Source organism: Artemia franciscana, chromosome 5 (genome assembly GCF_032884065.1).
Source record: "Artemia franciscana chromosome 5, ASM3288406v1, whole genome shotgun sequence".
NCBI lineage: Eukaryota > Metazoa > Arthropoda > Branchiopoda > Anostraca > Artemiidae > Artemia > Artemia franciscana.
Genome location: NC_088867.1, coordinates 7961110 through 7979288, shown reverse-complemented (window position 1 = coordinate 7979288; position 18179 = coordinate 7961110). Strand labels below are relative to the sequence as shown.

Genomic DNA, 18179 nt, shown 5'->3' with positions numbered 1-18179 from the left:
CCAAAAATTTTTTTCTTTCTTGTAAACGCTGGAAATTTGTGATTGCAAAGAGAAAATTGGCAATTTAAATAATGAAGAAATATTTTAAAACAAGGAATTAAGCAAAAAATTAATCAATATTTAAACAAGGAATTAATGATTTTAGCGCAAAAAAATATTAGCAAAGGAAGGTGAAAATACTGACATGACTTCAATCAAAATCTTCATCAGTAGATGCACAGTTATAACGAATTCAAAAATAAGGTTTTTACACACCGGCCAGTCGTTGAAATTCCTTGCATTGCAAAAAAAAAAAAAAATCAGATGACACATTTGTCAATAGGAAATGTTTAACTCTCAAAAATCGTGATTTTTCCCTAATTTTTAATAATTATCACAAAACTCACTTTCTAAAGTTTTAGTAACACTTACGACCCCTAGTAAAAAAGAAGCATTTGAAAACAATCTATATATTTTCTTCTATTGTTGGGTTTGTACATAAAATAATAAAAGATTAAATTATGCATAACTAGCTGTTGGGGGGGCGCTTCGCGCCACTCCAACACCTAGTTGGTGGGGGCACTTCGCACCCCCCAAGCCCCCCCGCGCGCGTAAGTCGTTACGCGCCATTGTAGTTGTGTCCCTGTGTCCCACCTGTGAACACATATATATATATATATATATATATATATATATATATATATATATATATATATATATATATATATATATATATATATATATATATATATATATATATATATATATATATATATATATATATATATATATATATATATATATATATATATATATATATATATATATATATATATATATATATATATATATATATATATATATATATATATATATATATATATATATATATATATATATATATATATATATATATATATATATATATATATATATATATATATATATATATATATATATATATATATATTAACTACGTAAAACTTGCGAATATACAGCATTCTTGGCTGTCCCATTGTCTGTGCATATAAATAGATTGTCAGGTTTACCGACTCTTGAACATGCAACATATAATTGTCCATGGGAAAAACAATCCGTATTCAGATCTATACCTCATTATTCTAAAGATTGCCCTTGAGCTTTGTTGATGGTGATTGCTAATCAAACATTCCCTGTGTCCCCACTGGCATTTATAAATCCCCCCTGTGCCCCCCGTCGTCCCCGTTGTAGTTGTGTCCCTGTGTCCCAGTCGTCATTTATAGTCGACAAACATGACGTCAGTCGACACACACGTCCCAGTCGTCATTGTGTCCCGGTGTCCCAGTCTGTTTTCCTTTCCTTTTTTCCTTTTCCTTTTTTTCTTTTTAGTTCTTTTTGGTTTTTACCTTTTTTTTTAGCTTTTTTAGTTTTTTTTTCTTTTTAGTTTTTCTTTGTAGTTTTTACCGTTTTTTTAGTTTTCTTTTTCTCCTCTATTTTTCAGTATTTTTCCTTTTTTTAGTTTTCTTTTCTTTTCAGTTTTTAGTTTTTTTTATTAGTTTTTAGGTTTTTTCTCTTTTTAGTTTTTCTAATTTTTACCTTTTTTAGATTTTTCTCTTTTTTAGTTTTTAGTTTTTTGCCTTTTATAGTTTTCTTGTATTTTTTAATTTTTTTTGTAGTTTTTACCTTTTTCAGTTTTTTTTTCTTCTTTTGTATTAAGGCTAAAGCCAAGGTTCGAACCTGGAACCTCTCGGACCTAGAACCTGGAACATAACGCTTTACCAACTCAGCTACTTCGACTTGAATACGTTCAAGCCGAAAATTTTTTAAGTTTTTTTTTAGTTTTCTTTTCCTCCTTTATTTTTCAGTTTTTTTCCTTTTTTTAGTTTTTTCTTTTCTTTTTCAGTTTTTAGTTATTTTAGTTTTTTTGTAGTTTGTACCTTTTTTAGTTTGTTTTCTTTTTTAATTTTTAGTTTTTTACCCTTTTTTAGGTTTTTTTAGTTTTTTAGCCTTTTTGGTTTTTTTAGTATTTTCTTTTTAGTTTTTTTGTAGTTTTTACCTTTTTTAGTTTTTTTTCTTCTTTTGTATTAATGCTAAAGCTAAGGTTCGAACCTGGAACCTATCGGACCTAGAGCCTGGAACATAACGCTTTACCAGCTCAGCTACTTCGGCTTGAATACATTCGTTTTTGAATTGGTATATGAGGAAATAATTAAGCCGTCATATGCGGACAGACAGACAGACACACAAACAAACAACTTATTTTTATATATATAGATAAAACATACATAAAAGTTACTTTATGAGCAATATTTATTTGGATCAATAACAAGATTAAAATTATTTTTTGTGAAATGAGAGGTCATTATAATCTGGTTGTCTGAACTGTTAATTTTAATCTTAGCCACTTGTTTCATGTCCAATAGCCTGCTCCTTGCACGATACAGGTACATATTTCAACCAAACTCCGGTGCAGCACGTTCCCTTATCAGACTGTTTTCATAGCCTTAGGGGTATGCGCACCACACTTTGGAAAATACTATTTTAGCCCAAACATATAGGAAAAACCAACAACATATATCCAATAATCTTTTCTACCACGTAATATTTTCTCTGGAACTCATTACATCCAAGCAAATGTTCCCTAAAATTGTAACAGTAGTATCTTACAGAGAACAGCACCCATAATTCTAGCGCTTATTAAGATAACTGTTGGCTTTATTATTAGCAATAACAAATCAAAAAATGATCGCAACTTCTTTGATCGTGTAAGAAAAGTGACTACGACCAGAAACAGAGGTTTCACCCACTTTTTGTAAAGAATATCTCAGACGTTCTATATACATATTAAATATAAAAAACTAGTTTTTTAACTGAAAGTAAGGAGCGACATTCAAACTTAAAGCGAACAGAAATTTTTGTAGATAGAATTTTTGTAGAATTATAGAATTCCATATTTTTGTAGATAGGAACTTGAAATTTTCGCTATAGAGTTCCCTGATACGCCGATTGAGATGGTGTGATTTTCGTTGAGATTCTATGACTTTTAAGGGGTGTTTCCCTCTATTTTCCAAAATCAGGCAAATTTTCTCAGGCTCGTAACTTTTGATGACAAAGACTAAACTTGATGAAACTTATATTCATCAAATATATTATTATATATATAGAGATATACAGATATATATTATATAGAGTTTCGTTTACTATTGAGCCGGGTCGCTCCTTACTACAGTTCGTTACCACAAATTATATATATATATATATATATATATATATATATATATATATATATATATATATATATATATATATATATATACATATATATATATATATATATATATGCATGCATATGATATATAATTAGCTGGGCTTAACCAATAATGCCAGGCGACTGCTAGACAATAGATAATATAATCTAGCTTTGTAACGTCTTAAGTTCCTCCTTCCTCCTTATTCCTCCGCCAGATTGTAGAGACACAATAGGTTGTTAAACTCAATCACTACAATATTTACTAGAAAGCTCCACAACAACTTTTTCTTTCCCTTCTTTCCGATCTCGTCTCTCCTGGTTTTGTGAAGCATGTTGGGCCCATAATATACAGGAAAAACTACATAAAGAGCTTGAGCAAGCTACCACGTCGAGAACAACAATAGTGAACTGACGTCCAACTTCCAAAAAAATGATTTTCAGCATTTCGATCTTGTACCCATTTACCATGAAAAATCATTGCAATACTTGTATTGCTTACAAGTTGAGAGTTAGAGCTTGCATGCATAAAGCATCTTAAAAGCGTCTTAGAATAAATTTAAATAGTTTCTTGGTGATGTATAATCAAGGCAGTTTAGGAATTCATTAATTTTTTTATTATTACTTGAATACTACGTAGAAAATCCAAGTGGACTTTGCACAAAGTCGCTGCCAGTGCGTCTACACTCTCTTTCCAGGTGACCTCGTTTCCGAGCGAACTAAACTGACACGCGGTACACCACAAGGTATGCTACAAGCCCTTACAGTCTAATAGCTGTAATGTCTAGAATTTGGCGAGAGATTCAAGAGAGACGTCGATGATCTTTCCTGACTCGAAAGCATTTCAAAGAGAAATTAAAATTGTGGCCACAATTCATTAATGAAACAACCCGAGTCTTTCTTTAACAATGTTGCAGCAATGGGCTCTAGCTCAAGCAAAAAAGAATTAAAGTGATGAGCTACAAGCTGCTGAAGTGAGACCTCCCATGCCAACAGCCGTGTTGCCCAGCAGTCTCTATTTTCGGACGTCCCTTTTAGTCTTGACTAGTCGTTTAGCATGCCCGTCACCAGTCTGGTGAAAAAGATCAATTGTGCCTATCTACTCTCAATGTCATTAAGGCGAAAGTTAGAGGAATCCATCGTTAAATCCGAGAAACATCGTTCACTGTTCCCCCATCCTCCTAGACCAGTCAATACTTACACCCTTCACAAAAACCGACTTGTGCTACACAAACGCGGTACAAGTGGTCATATGATTATTTGTGCCTAATATTCTTAGCGTTCTTAACCAATAATGACAAGTGTGTTTATTTACTCTACTTGTATAAAACATGCATTTAGTCGGGCTTTGATCACGACTATTATTGTTTTTTTATTTTTATTTAGATAAATGATTCCAATACTAGTTATGTCTTCATAAGGTTCTACTGATTTCTGAGCATTCCAGGCATTTCCTGCTTGGTTTTATATCCTGCTGGGGATATAATTTCCACTGGGTTTATTTCCCAGTGCCTGTTTTGGTACATTATTTTCCTGCTCTTTGACAGTTTTAACATGTCAATGTATGACACAATTTGTACTATCACTCCAAAGTTGTTGGCTCAAAAATACGACGGAAACTGGTCAAAATCGCTTAGAAATTTCCTTATTTTAAAAGCAAGTTTAGATCCTTCTCTAAGAAAAAGCTTAAGTAATCTCAAAACTCTGGCTCAGTGAATGGATACATATGAGACTAATGAGATCAAAAATACGAGAATCTTGTCCTTTTGGTGCAACTTACAGCTACAGACTTGTCACAAAATTACTTAATTCAGGGAACATATACCTTAATAGTTTCTAGAGCCTTGTAGACTTAAAACACAACTTATTTGAAATATAGCATCAAGAGTTCAGCCCATTTTGAGCTGTTAATGATATAGCTTGACAAAAATAATAAAGCTACCATCGGTGACATATACAGGAAGTTGTGCTTTTTGAGAGTAGGGAGATGAAAATATACCCAAAATGACACAAAATGACACATGACATTTGTCATTTCATCTTCTACAAAATGACACAACAGTTCTTTAAACTCAAGATTTTCTAAGCTAGGGAGGAAGGTCTATCTTCCCTATTCACATATATGGGTGAACTGCAAGAATTTTTTATTAAATTAATAAAAAAAAAGTTCTTCAAGGAAAGGCAGAGAAAAATTTTAAATTTAAAACGACCCCAAACTATTGTCAAAGAATGATTGAAACCTAAAATGAACAGATATTAAAATAAATAGTCAAATCAAAAATAAAAGTAACAGGTACTAAAAACGATGAATAATTAAATCCTAAAAGGAGTAAAAATTAAGATGAATATTAAAGTCAAACTCAAAATGAATAAGAAGAATGGCTACCCCCCCCCCTCTAACCGTAAACCTTCTAGAGCCTACAGTGTCATTTGCGTTTTATTGAACAGTGACCTTGACCTTGAAGTATTTTGAACAGTGACCTGGAATTTTTTACAGCACCAATAAAGAATGAAAAATAAAACTACTATAATAATCAAAATGCCTGGAAAGAACTAATTAGAAAGAACTTAATGTTTATTATAAATGATATTAATTATGAGAAATCTTGGCAATTCAAGATTTTATGTAACAGTATTTTTTATTTTTCAATATTATAATTATAAAATCTATGTTTAAAATACATATTCGTCTTTCAGTCCTTTTCAGACTGAAGTATGAAGTCTTTCAGGACTTGCCAATTAGTTGAAGTATGACAATCCACATCTGTGGATAAGACACATGACAGGCTAGACAGTGGATTTTTATAGTTTAATGCCGTGTGGTCAAAAAGATGGATAACCTACTCTTTTATTGGATTGGCAGGGTAGTTTATTGAAAGGCAACTGGCTCTCCGTGTCCACCCCTTGTAAATACGTGAAGAAGTTTCTTGCCTTTTTCGTCATTTTTTGCACTTGGAACATAAAAAAAATCCTAAAATGTATTTTTCTTAATATAAATTCAATTTCTGGAAGTTTCGCCATGATTTTTGTTTTAAGAGCATTTGTTTCCTATTTCGACATCTTATGAGATAAGATATCCCGAGGTTTTTGAAGCATAGATAAGAGATGCCTGTTCGGTTGTACCTGCGAGATTCCCATTCTCGAGCCTAGTACCAAGAATGGCGGCGATTGAGCAATATCATCAAAGGGAGTTTCCAACTGTGAGGTTTTCACCGGGACAGTTTCTCGTAGATTATAGGGAGACAACCTATAAGTCGTCATCTGTATATAGCAGTGTTGCCACTTATGCCGCATTTCGCGGCATTACGCCGCGATTCTGAGAGAAATGCCGCATAAAATTTTGATCATGCCGCATGCCGCGAAATGGCTTTTTATACCGCATTTGTTCCCGTATGTAAAATTTGTCCAACTTTAAGTTTATTATCTTTCGCGAATGTTTTTGTTGCATAGAATGGGGATTTCAAAGTTTCGCGGAAGTCAACTACGGACCTTAATTAGTGACCCGTCGGTCGGCAGCTTGTCCCCTGGGAGGCCAGTGTGTTCGAATGGGGTTGAGTTATTTTTGCCGGTTAGACGAAACTTTGACGTTTGAGTTTCTCAGTTCATCTCATGACTTCATGACCTCTGTTAGCTCAGCCCAAGTGTTTTCATGCCAAGTGTTTTCAGAAATGTTTAACACTTCTTCATTTCGATCAAACATTAGACAAAAATGGCCGTTGATGTAGATTAATTTTAGAATTATCTTTTTCAATTATCTTTTTTGCAAGTATATAATTTATATTTTAGTGTTACGAAGTAGTCAAAATAATCGAAGGTCTCTTGACAAGTCTATATCCATTGAAACTTTGAAAAAATAATTGTTGTTAAACAGAAGGATACATGGTTGAACAAAATTTCTTTAAAAGACTGCTTTGAATGGGGAGGGGCTTTAGAAATTGCTATGATCCAAAATAATTATAAGTAGACTAGCTGTTGGGGTGGCGCTTCGGGCCACCCCAACACCTAGTTGGTGGGGGCGCTTCGCGCCCCCCCTAGCCCCCACGCGCGTAAGTCGTTACGCGCCATATTAGTTACGCGCAATTGTAGTTGTGTCCCTGTGTCCCACCTGTGAATATAGATAAAAGAGAAAAGATTTCTCTTTTCGTTATAGATATATATATGTTTTTAAATACGTAAAACTTGCGAATATACACCATTCTTTGATGTCCCATTGTCTGTGCATATAAATAGATTGTCAGGTGTACCGACTCTTGAACATGCAACATAAAATTGTCCATGGGAAAAACAATCCGTATTCAGATCTATACCTCATTATGCTAATGATTGCCCTTGAGCTTTGTTGATGGTGATTGCTAATCGAACATTCCCTGTGTCCCCGTCGTCACTTATATATCCCCCTGTGCCCCCGGCATCCCCGCTGTAGTTGTGTCCCTGTGTCCCGGTCGTCATTTATATTCTCAGTATCCCGGTCGTCATTTGTGCCCCAGTGTTCCAGTCTGTGATTTCTCTTTGAGCGTCCCGGTCGTCATTTATATTCCCTGTGTCCCGGTGTCCCAATCTTCATTTGCGTCCCGGTGTCCCGGTCTGTAATTTATCTTTGAGTGTCCCGGTCGTCATTTATATCTCCCGGTCGTTATTTGTGTCCCAGTGTCCCAGTCTGTAATTTCTCTTTGAGTGTCCCGGTCGTTATTTATATTCCCTGTGTCCCGGTTTTAGTTTTCTTTTTTTCCTTTATTTTTCAGTTTTTTTCCTTTTTTTAGTTTCTTTTTCAGTTTTTGTTTTTTTTTAGTTTTTTCATTAGTTTTTAGTTGTTTTTTTTTCTTTTTAGTTTTTTGTGGTTTTTACCATTTTTTTAGTTTTTTACCTTTCTTTTAGTTTTTTAGCTTTTTTAGTTTTTTTAGTATTTTATTTTTAGTTTTTTTTGTAGTTTTTACCTTTTTTAGTTTTTTTCTTCTTTGTATTAATGCTAAAGCCAAGGTCCGAACCTGGAACCTCTCGAACCTAGAACCTGGAACATAACGCTTTACCAACTCAGCTACTTTGGCTTGAATACATTTGTTTTGAGCAGCTTCCTCGGCTGTTGCCATTGTAGGTTCTTCAGTCATTTTACAATTAGAAATTTCTCTTTCAACGATCTTCTTACAATTAAAAATTTGTCTTTGAACGATTTTCTTAAATACCTGTGTCCTGGTCGTCATTTATATTCCCTGTGTCCCGGTCGTCATTTGTGTCCCGGTATCCCAGTCTGTAATTTCTCTTTGAGTGTCCCGGTCGTCATTTATATTCCCTCTGTCCCGGTCGTCATTTGTGCCCCGGTCTGTAATTTCTCTTTGAGTGTTTTTTATTTTTATTTTTTTTTAGTTTTTACCTTTTCTCTTTTTTCAGTTTTCTTTTTCTTCTTTATTTTTCAGCGTCACTATGAAATACATATCGCCGAACCTTTGTTATTTTTAACTAAAATCTGGTATGCATTGATGACCTTATCCAAGTCAAAATTCCAAACCCAATCATCATCGCTATCATTTTCAGTTTTGATATGTTTTGACTCTCGCTGTCCAGGTGGATTTTCATCTAACTGCGCGGTTTTGCGTTCTTTAGCCGCAAGCCTGTTTTCTTGCTGTTCTTGTGATTCCTCGGCACGCTTTCTTTTCTTACTTTCTCTATCAGCCGCAAGCCTGTTTTCTTGCTGTTCTTGTGATTCCTCGGCACGCTTTCTTTTCTTACTTTCTCTATCAGCCTCAAGTTTTTTGGCATAGACTCTTTGAGCAGCTTCCTCGTCTGTTGCCATTGTAGGTTCTTCAGTCATTTTACAATTAAACATTTTTCCGTCCACGATCTTCTTACAATTAAAAATTTGTCTTTAAACAATTTTCTTAAATACTTTTAATGACGTCATCGTCATAACAAACATGACGACAACTAACTTTATGACGACATGATGACATGACGTCACTCGACAAACATAACACACATACAACTTATTTTTATATATATAGATATACGTATAATTTGCAAACTGTCTTTCCAACACATCTCCCTGTGGACATATGCTGTTCTACTCCAGACCTTTGTGTGTTGCTGCTTTGTCTTTTGGTAAATTTGGAGCAAACCATATAACTAGCTTTCATAGAAAGTAAATATACCACTTGATGCGTTTTTATCTGCTCTTTATGAATATAATTATCGCTTCTAGTGCAAATTCAGATTTAAGCACTTTTTTAGCTCTTAAAAATGACAATAAAAAAGTATGACAGTTCATATAACTGACTTGCCAAACAAGCAAGCATGCCACTTGATGCCTTTTCTTATGTTCTTTGCAAATATGATAATTGCTTCTACCACATTTTCAAATTTAAGAACTTTTTAAGCTCTAAAAATGACAAATTTTCAAAGAAAATACAAGTTATCTCTCATTTCCAACAAAATAGTACTATGTTTTCTCTGTGTTATTTTCAGCAAAATAATACTACATTTTCTCAGTGCTAAAATTATTTATAATAACGTTAGGTTAGGTTAAAATGTACTTGAATCTGAATTTGTGGTAGAAGTTATTAGTGTATTTGTAAAGAGCATCAAAAAGGCATCAAGTGGTAACTTATTGATGGGTTGGATCAAAATGCTGAACATGCTCAGAACAAAACACTACAAAAAAATAATATAGCCTATTGTCACTTCTATAGCTTATCTAGATTAGAATGAGGATAAAAGTACATTATAGTATAAATTTAAGTTTTAATTTCTTGTTCTGTGCTTTTAGTTTTGATATTGTAATTCCTGTTATTTGAGCAAAATGGTAAAATTTTAGAGTTGCTACTTGTTGCTCTCTTGAAAAGGGATTAGGTTAGAAAAATGAAACTTTCAGTATTCTTGCAAATCCTGGTAAAAAAAATATACTCTGGGAAGGTATTGCCAAGCTTTTATGTTCACCCTCCTCTGATTTCTAAGGCTTCAACATTTGCCTATTTGACAGGTCCTATACCTATTGGAACTTTGGAAAAACAACATTTTACCTTAATTTTCAGTTAACAGTTTCTTTTTCTCTGGTTTTAGTTCTGAAAATGCAATTCCTGTTGCTTGAGTTGCATTTTAGTTGCATCCGTGAGTTATTTCTAAATTTAGGAAATGTTTTTGTGGATCTTTAAAACCTCATAAATTGGTATTGAGCAAAGTTATGAAGCCGAAAACAGTTTTGTTGTACTTCATTTAAGCAAAAAAATCTATTTTGTAAGGTATCTCTTTTATATAACAAAGATTTTAAAGGTCATCAAAGGTCAGAGCCCTCTAGAGGGAGGAGTGATGGTAGGTATATCAAAATACCTTTCTGGTACATGCTTTTAGTCTGTAGACCCGTCCCTTAAAGTTAAGTTTTATTACCATAGGCTTTTCCAAGATAGCAAAAAGTAGAATTTTACCAAGCAAAATTTCAGGCCACATCAATTTTTCAGAAATCAGACCAGATTAAATTAGAAATAGTCTCTTCCCCAATTCAAATATATGGGGGAGTCGAGGGATGGTTAATTCAGAAAAAATAGAAAAAATGAGGTATTTTTAACTTACAAAGGGGTTAATGGCTCTTAATGAAATTTGATATTTAGAAGGATCTTATTCTAAACATCAGAGCTCTTATTTTAAGTCCTGACTAGATCTGGTGATATTGGGGGGAATTGGAGAGAGAAACCAGTGGAAAATGCCTAGAGTGAGTGGAGAGATCAGGATGAAACTTGGTGGGATGAATAAGCACAAGTCCTAGATACATGATTCTAGAATAACCAGACTGGGTCTACTCTCTTTGGGGGAGTTGGGGGGTTCAGTGCTTTGGCAAGTTTGGTGCTTCTGAACGTGCTAGGGCAATGAAAAAACAAGACCAAAGGTTCTATGGGATCCCAAAAATTCAATATTTAATCCAGACATTGGGTTTTGTCTTCGCTAGATCCAGTCTTCGCCAGACTCCTTGGACATTTTTATTCTTAAAGATCTAGAAACAGATTAAGGCCAAATGGCTAATCCTCTGAGAAAACCAAGTTCAGATTTGGATTCAGCATGTGTGTTTACCTCTATAATTATAATAAGCATGTGTGTTTACATCTATAATATAAGTCATATCTATTTTGACGATACCGATCGAAACGATCCTACCTTCTGCCAATTTTCCGGTTTCGCCGAAATTCCGGAGCTACTTGTCTGGCGAAAAATTGAAGCTCAGAAACGAATTTAGCGTATCTCCTTGAGTCCTTACCCCTATTTCCAACATCTAGTCAACTTCAAATAAAAAATATAAATATAACAAATTATCCGGTTTCAGCCAGATTCCGGACGAAATATATGTCCGGCTAAAAAACGATTGTCATATACGGTTTCAGCATGCCCTCTTACCCGAAATCGAACATCTTATCAACTTCAAATAAAACTTTTACTTTTAACTAACTTTCCGGTTATTGCCGGATTACGGGCGAACAACTTATCCGGCGAGAAGATGGTTTTCATTGCCGTGTTCAGCATGTTTTCTTACCCCATAGTCGACTATCTCATTAGCTGTTTAAAAATATTTTGTCTGTCCCTTAATTTGAATCCCCACCCCTAAGTGTAGGGCTACAGAGCCCATCTACAAAATTGACCTTTCCCTTGACCCAAAGGATCCTCCCATCGAGTTCCATCAAAATATCTCATTCTCTTCGACAGTTATCGTGCTTAGGCTACAGGTACAGACGGACAACTTCTGCAATGTCATAGGTATCCCTCCACTTACGTTTTGGGCTCCCGACAAGCAAAACAAAAGAAGTCCAAAACGGATGATAGTTGAACAGGCATCCACAATGAACAAGACCAAAGGTTTCTATAGAATCCCAGAATTTAATCTGTGATCCAAACAATTGGCTCTTGTAGGTATCCGTTCTTCACTGGACTCCTTAAAGTTTAACTGAAAAGCAAATTTTTGTATGTGTATTTTAAGTGAATACAATGCAATATCGGATTGTGTTAAGAGCAGTTTTTGGCATTTTTACTGTTTTCTCTAGCATGATGTTCAGAATATTTAAGGCCATGCTCACAGCACTAAGTTATACTATGACGCGGAAACTTTGAACCTCAATACAAACTCGGCTTTTCAGTGGCCCAATCAAATGAGCTTGGTTAACACTGCTCAGTGCGTGAACGCCTATTTGTCGTAAATCGTTTTCGTCAAGCATGCAACACAGCTACTAGCTGTAGAGGTACCCCAAATCTGACAGGGAATATCACTGTATAGAATTTTATTAATCGCGAATATATTCAAGTAATGCATACAACGGATATTTCGGCCCTTCTTAGCAAGGGTCCTCGTCAGGCTGTCAAACTTCATGATCAACAGGGAAGGATACTTTCTCTGAATAGGATCGTAATTGACATATCCGTTTGATACGTTGCTTGAATATGTGTGTCCAAGTCAGCAAGGGCTCAAGTCATAGCAACGAAGTAACGCATTTTCATTTGGTCTTTCAGCCCTTTTCGGTAAACAAATTTTACTATTCAGATTTAGAAACAGAATTTTTCATTGAGTGGTTTTTGTTGTTGGGTGTTATTTTGTACTCTCTCTATTTCTTTCCTTAGATTACTCCACTATCTTAAACCTATAGAGTGGGTCATAAATATTATTATTATAGGATAATAGTTGCGTTTTTGCAGATACCATGGTATTCGATATACGGTCTAAAGTCGTTTCTGCAGCTACCATGGTATCCGATACCAGGGTCAAAAGGCGTTTTTGCAGTTCTCGTGGTATCTGGTCAGCTACCGCGGTAACTGATATTCAGATATCACGGTCCGACCGTGGTATCTACTCGTTGTATTTAAAATGTAATCTCATTTTCATCAAATTTTGTCAAATTGGTGAGAAAGAAGTTCAGCACTTAGTTTTGTAATTGGATATCAGTTTTTCTTTTGGGATGACTTTTGAAAAGTGCAATTTCGGCAATATAATAGTCATTTTTGCAGTGGACCGTATATCAGATATCACGGTAACTGCAAAACCACTAACTGCAGATCCACAGTTACCGTGGTAACAGGGGTATCAGCAAAAACGCAACATATGTGTGTTTACGTCATATCTACTGTGACTCGACGTCATATCTGCTTTTGACGAAACTGATCAAAACTTCCTGCCTTACTTCTGCCAAATTTCCGACTCCAGCAGGATTCCTGGCGAAGGATTTATCCGGAAAGTATAAAGGGTTCTCAGCAGGCTGGCACTGGAAGAAATTAAAGTACTGCAGGTTCGTTTCTTTCACCAGCAAGTCAATCCATGAAAGAAAGGACATAATAGCTAAATATTTCTCTTTTTTATAGACCAAACGTGTTGCAACATAATGGCAGAAGTGATAGATATCGATTACTACTACTACTACTAATAACTCACTGCAGCACCAAGCCGCCTGAGGCCAACACAGCTACGCACGCTCCTCCTCCAACCTAATCTATTTAAAGCCTCCCTCTTTACACCCTCCCAGGAAGTTCCCATTTCCTTTAAATCCTTATTTATGACATCCTCCCAACCCAGACAAGGACGACCTGCTTTCCGTGTAGCCCCAGACGGTTGGCCAAAAAGGACAATCTTCGGTAATCTGTCATCCTTCATCCGTAGAACGTGGCCTAGCCATCTCAACCTTTCTTTCATTATAGCCCCAGAAAGCGGGATTGAACCACACTTTTCGTACAACCTACTGTTTGAAATACGGTCAGTCAGCCGGGTACCCAGAACAATCCGTAGGCAATTTCTCTGGAAAACATCTAGTAAATTTTCATCTGCTTTTCGGAGTGTCCATGCTTCAGAGCCATATTTGACCACTGTCATCACTGTAGCTTCCAATATTCTAATCTTGGTTTGTAGGCTTATCTTTCTATTCTTCCAAACTTTTTTTAACTGTGAAAAAACACCCTGAGCTTTAGCTATTCTACTTTTAACATCTTCACTGCTCCCACCATCTTTACTAATAATACTACCAAGGTAACTGAAGCTCCCAACCTGATCAATCTTTTCGTTACCTAAGGTCACCTGTTCATCTTCACTTATTCCTAACCTTAGTGACTTAGTCTTCTTAACATTAATTTTCAAGCCTATTTTAGCACCCTGAACTCGTAAAACCTCTAAAAATTCATTCATTTTGCTCACACTTTCATCTAATATGCTTAAATCATCAGCATAATCTAAGTCCAGGAGCGTTCTTCCTCCCCATTTGATTCCATGGTCTCCAATTGCCTTTCCTGTGCTCCTTAAGACGAAGTCCATCAAAATGATCCATATAAAGGGGGATAGAACACAACCCTGCTTAACTCCTGATTTAATACAAAACCAGTTGCTAACCTCATTTCCTACCTTAACCGCAGCAGTATTATTCTCGTACATAGCGCAAATCACTTTAATGTATTTTTCTGGTATACCATATAACGATAAGACCTTTGTTAACGCTGTTCTATCAACAGAATCGAAAGCTTGCTCATAATCGATAAAACTAAGGACCAAAGGTGTTTGACAACGAAGGGACTTCTCAATTATTAACCTAAGAGTGAAAACATGGTCGACACATCCTCTACCTTTTCTAAAACCGCATTGTTCTTCCCTTAAAACTTTATCTACAGCATGTCTCAGTCTAAAAAGTATCATATTACTCAGTAATTTGCTACCTACAGAGACCAGACTAATGCCTCGATAATTCCGACATTCACTCTTGTCACCTTTCTTATACAGTGGTTTAATTAAGGTTTTCCTAAAATCATTGGGTACTTCCCCTTTTTCAAAAATCATGTTCATAATCTTCAGTAGCTTATTCCTAACCTCAGAGCCACCATATTTAAGGAACTCATTAATCATACTATCAGCACCTGGGGCCTTACTATTTTTTAATCCTTCTAGTACTGTCGCTAAGTCTTCCTCACTAAACAAATCTTCCTTCACATCCAAGGTATCACAAACTTTTTCATTTTCATCTATATCTTTTCCTGCAACTGTATCTCGGTTTAGCACATTCTCAAAATGTTCCACCCATCTTTCTTTAACTTTTTCCTTATCACTAATTGTGACCCCATTTCTATCTTTAACTGGGACTAGTCCGGATCGGCTACTCCCTTTCAATTTATTAACATGCCAGTATAATATTTTACTATTATGCCGTCTAGCCGCATCTTCCAGATCCTCAGCAATTTTATCCATCGCCTCCATTTCACATCTCCTTAGTTCATATTTTAATGCTTTCTCCACTTTCTTTACATTCCTTTTGTTTTCATACGACCTATCGCTCAGATAATTCTTATACAAACCCCTTCTACTCTCTATTAAACCTAAAGCTTTTTCACTAATATTCCTAGTTGCTGTCTTAGCACTCTTCCCTAGGACACCATCAGCAACTTCACAAATTGTTTTTCTGAAATTATTCCATCCATCTTCCACATTGTCAAATTTTAAACCCTCAAGTTTAGTACTCAACTGTTCCTGGAATTTTTTTCTCAAATTTTCATCCTGAAGTCTACCAACATCATAACTTCCCGGGAGGGAGTTACTCTTCCGAAATTTCAGCTTTAAATTAACCTTAGACACTACTAGATGGTGATCTTTACTTTTAACATCAATAACGGCACTCCTATACACCCTAGTATCTTGTATTGATCCTGCTAGTCTTCTGTTTACAATAACATAATCAATAAGGTTTGCTGTCTTACCATCACGTGAATACCATGTCAACTTATGGGCCATTTTGTGACCAAACACCGTATTGGTTATAACTAGGTTGTTATACCTACAAAATTGCAAAAGCCTATAGCCATTACTGTTTTCTTTTCCTACACCAAAATTACCTAGGCTAGGATACCATCTATCCCTATTTCTACCAACCTGGGCATTGAGAACGGTGATAAAGACTCAGACGATAGTGAACCCTCCAACAAAAAACCGAGGATCACAAAGAAAAGGGTAGACCAAAGATACAAGACTGAGTGGGAAAGAGAATCTGACTTTAATGAATGGTTACGAAAAGGAAAGGTGCAGACCAGTCAAAACAGTGGATATTTAGCTCACTGTCTTTACTGCAAAAAGGATTTCGTTTGTAAAAAAGGGAAACACGACGCAAAAAGGCACAAACAGACCAAAGCTCACGAAGAAAATAAAAAAGCGTGGATAACTTCGTCTTCTAAGACCATGCCATTGAGTCTTCATTTTTCTGGTGATTCAAAAATCGAAAGAGTGGCCACTGTTGAAGCGAAACTAGTGACATTTCTCGTTGAGCACGATCTACCCTATTCGCTTTCTGAAGACTTGTGAAAAGTATGCTAGGCCCAGATCTTCTAAGCCAGGCCACTCTTGGTAGAACTAAAGCAACTAATATTGCTCGACAAGCGTTGGCCTCTCATTTTCATGAAAAGCTTCTTGAAAGCCTGAAAACGAATCTTTTCTCCGTAGTAATTGAAGAGACCACAGATTCCTCTGTAGCCAAACAACTTGCTGTTTGTGTCAGCTTTTGTGACAAAGCAATGAATGTGCAGGTAGATTTGCTCGCTCTTGTCGAATGCAGCGACGGATCATTGTCTGGTCTATTCAACCAGCTAGTGAAGGTGAGGGATGATGTCAAGAAGGCGGGTGTCCCTCTATAAAACTGGGTCAGATTCTGATCTGACACAACAAATGCTATGATGGGGATAAACCACTCAGTCAAAAAACTTGTTGAAGGGAAATATCCCTGGGTTACAGTTGTGAAATGTAGCTGCCATCTGTGTGCCCTAGTTGCAAGTTATGCTTGCAAAAAACTGTCCAAGAGCCTCGAAAATCTATGTCGGACTGTGTGCAATCATTTCAGGCACAGTGCAAAACGCCAAGATGCATATAGGAAGGAATTTCAAGTCTTTACTCAAGTAGAACAGCACAGATTCCTTGCTTTGGCTCGTGACAACACACTGGTTGTCGTTTCAAAACTGTGCACGCCGTATTCTTGAACAGTGGGATACTCTTACGTTGTACTGGGACTCGTTGGTACTTGATGATCCCTCGCATGCTAATGATCATGTAAGAATGACACTAAACAACCCATACTCGAGGGTTATGATGTTTTTAGTCGAGTACGTGTTGGGAGAGCTGAATGAGTTCAACACCATCTTCCAGTCTGAAAAACCCCTATTTCACCTCATGAAAACCCAGGTAGAAAAACTTCTTCAGACATTAGCCGTGAACTTTATGAAGCCTTCATATGTTAGAACAGTCAACCCTTTTGACATCAATCCGCATGACGAAGTGAACTATCTTCCCGACGAAAATGTCTATATCGGCTACAAAGGGTACGATTTCCTTGTGGGCTCAAAACGAGAGAAGTTACCAGTGGCCGTTTTGTAGCGGAATGTCTCCGAATTTGTCGCCCCGCGAGGGATTTCTGCGTCGAAGATGTCCAACAAATTCTTGACCGTTTTCCATTCTCTGAAAGGATCTATGACCTGGTACACTTTCTTACCCCAAGCTTTAGTTATGAACTGAAAGTTCCCAGTCTTCGTCAGTTCTTCGACTACTACGATTTTGCGCTTTGGAATAAAGCAAAGTTAGAGCAGGAATGGCGGTCTATACCGAGTGTAGCTCTACTTAGTACTTTCGATCTCCCTGACGTGGATGACACGGACACTGTCGTTTACTGGCGCCACATCTTGCAAACGAAGTCACCAAATGGTAGTCGGATGTTCCCAAATGTCAGGAAAATGATTCAGTACTTTTTTCACTCCTTTTCTCAAACGTTATTGCCGATCGTCTCTTCAGTTTGCTCAAGGAAGTGAAAACTGATGAGCGAAACCGACTGAGTGCAGTGACTCTTTCGGCAACACTGAAAACCAAGTGTGGCCTTAATCGCAATTCTAAAGGAGGGATTGACTCGGGCAAGTCAGTGCTAGAGCTAGAACCCGGACTAGTCAAGCGTGTACTCAAAGTGAAGGCTAGTGCCTCTTCTCGTGACTGTAACGTTTTGAACCAAAGTAT

General features: G+C 36.2%; 1 protein-coding gene and 1 long non-coding RNA gene across 2 annotated transcripts in view; one reads left to right on the top strand and one right to left on the bottom strand.

Moving 5' to 3' along the window:
- The window catches only part of LOC136026944 (uncharacterized), a 31713-nt gene that overhangs the window by 727 nt on the left and 12807 nt on the right, over positions 1–18179 (top strand). The gene's annotated exons all lie outside the window — the stretch shown is intronic.
- The window catches only part of LOC136026943 (tRNA-uridine aminocarboxypropyltransferase 2-like), a gene marked incomplete in the record, with an annotated part of 42715 nt that overhangs the window by 13037 nt on the left and 11499 nt on the right, over positions 1–18179 (bottom strand).